Consider the following 2,117-nt stretch of genomic DNA (forward strand, 5'->3'; position numbering starts at 1 on the left):
AGACGAGGAACAAGACTCCCACCCACCATCCAGGCAGCAGAAAGGGCTGCAAGTGGACTCAATTTGTTTCTGTGGATTTATTTACTTAATTATTCATATGCACGTATGTATGTGCGCTATGTGCATGCCTAGTGCCGTCGAAGATGGTGCCACAGAGGGCTTCGGAATCCCTGAACCAGAGTTACAGATGGTTGCAAACTACCATGTGGTTGCTGGGAACTGAACCCTGTTTCTCTGAAGGAGCGGCGAGTGCTCTTAAACACAGAGCAGATCCTCTCCAATGGGGAGAAGGGAGAGGGAGCAGAGTCGCAGCCGGGTGGGATACACACTCTGTTACCGCTGCTGTGGCTGCTTGGTGACACTTCTGTTGGTCAGGTCCTTGGCCTCTTCTGCAGCTGCCAAGTGTCCTTTCCTTTTTTTTTCTTTCTCTTTGGCCTCTTCTGTTGTCTCAACAAGTGTATTAAAACAATCCCTACCTTGTAGCTTTGCCAAGACCGTACTCAAAACCCTTCATTGCCTTGATCACAATTTCTTTTGAAGTGGTCAAGACCAAATTCCTGGACAGCTCTGGAAATGCCAAATAAGCTAGAGGAGACCTAGGCTTCCTGTGGGTTTCGGTCCAGCGGCTGTTTCCAGAGCTCACAGGGAACACATTGTTCCTCTATACCATCCTCTGGTGTGGTTGATGTTCCAGGTGAAGGTGGTCATGTGACTCTGTGGTCCCACAATAGAGTCCTCCAGAATGTATACCAAGCGAGCAACTCTGGCAGGAACAGTTCCTCTGCCCAATGTGCCACCCTGTTTGTCTTGCTCAAGAATCTGGGACAGAAGATTCCAGTCAGGGGTCACCTCTCCGTGCACTGTGTGCTCAGTTAAGCTCTGTTTGCTATCGGGATTCAGGCGTCATTGCCGCATGCAGTGAACACGTAGCTCCACACACTTAGAGCACATTCTGGCCCAGGAAGTACTCCACCATCACTGTGGCCTGGGGATGTCTAGCACCAGCACAGCATCAGGGTGACGAGCCAGGGGGGGAACAGGGTTTGCTGACTGTCTGCCAGGCTCGCACCACAGCCTCTGCTGGTCTAGGCACAAGTTGCCGCCCTGGCCATAGGGACTACAGGGCTGTGAATTTTCTTAACCGTATATTATCTATTCTGTGGCATAGGTAGTTATTTAGAAATAACACTTAGAAAAAAACAGAACTTGTCAGCGTCCAGTCACTCTTCCGCGGGCGTGATACGGATATCATGACTTTCCAAGGCAGCTTACAAAAGAATTAATTTGACTCGCAGTCCCAGAAGAGTCCATCATGGTGGGTGGGGGTGGCAGCAAGTAGCAGACGAGGGTGGGGAGGGGAGGGGAAGGGGGCGGAAAGCAGAGAGGTCATGTCCTCAACCACAAACGGAGCAGAGGAAGAGAGAACTGATAGCAGGAACTGACAGCAGGGAGGGTTATCAACTCTGAAAACCCATTTCCAGTGCTGCACCATCTCAGACAGCATCCCCACCCGGGGACTGAGTGTTCCAGTGTCTGAGCCTACGGGGGACATTTCTCATTCAAATCACCACAGTCAGAATAAAAACGGAGTTGCTGGGTCAACCCTAATTGGAAACTGTTAATGAAGCCCAGAGGTTATGAAGGAAGATTTCCTATGTGTGGGCACTTACAAGAAAAGCCTTCCAGAACCACACACACTTGTGCCAAGGACCCCACAACCTCACACAAAAAGTACTTCTACAAGACATAGACTCAGCAACCTCAATCTCAGACTGAAGTTACTCTTAGTATTAGTTACCTTGGTAAAAGGTCACTGTTTCAAAATATCTGATCTGATCTGGATCCTCTTCATTGTGGTTTTGTTTTTTAAATTCCCCCTTGCTTTGACCTGTTTGGACATACCCATAATTTACTATGGAACATGTATATAATTCACATTGTACTTGTCTGTTTTCACATATAAACATCAGTGTCTCCGTGTGTGTGTGTGTGTGTGTGTGTGTGTGTGCATGTGTGTATATGTGTGTGTGCATGTGCACATGTCTCTGAATGTGAGAGGATAACCTCAGGTGTTGTTCCTCAGGCCCACATTTTTTTTTTTTTTTGGTTTTTCGAGA

General features: G+C 48.1%; 1 pseudogene; it reads right to left on the reverse strand.

The window, feature by feature from the left end:
* Positions 1-333: 333 nt before the first annotated feature.
* On the reverse strand, positions 334-976 carry LOC119820003 (annotated as a pseudogene).
* Between the last annotated feature and the right edge of the window lie 1,141 nt (positions 977-2,117).

Source organism: Arvicola amphibius, chromosome 7 (assembly GCF_903992535.2).
Source record: "Arvicola amphibius chromosome 7, mArvAmp1.2, whole genome shotgun sequence".
NCBI lineage: Eukaryota > Metazoa > Chordata > Mammalia > Rodentia > Cricetidae > Arvicola > Arvicola amphibius.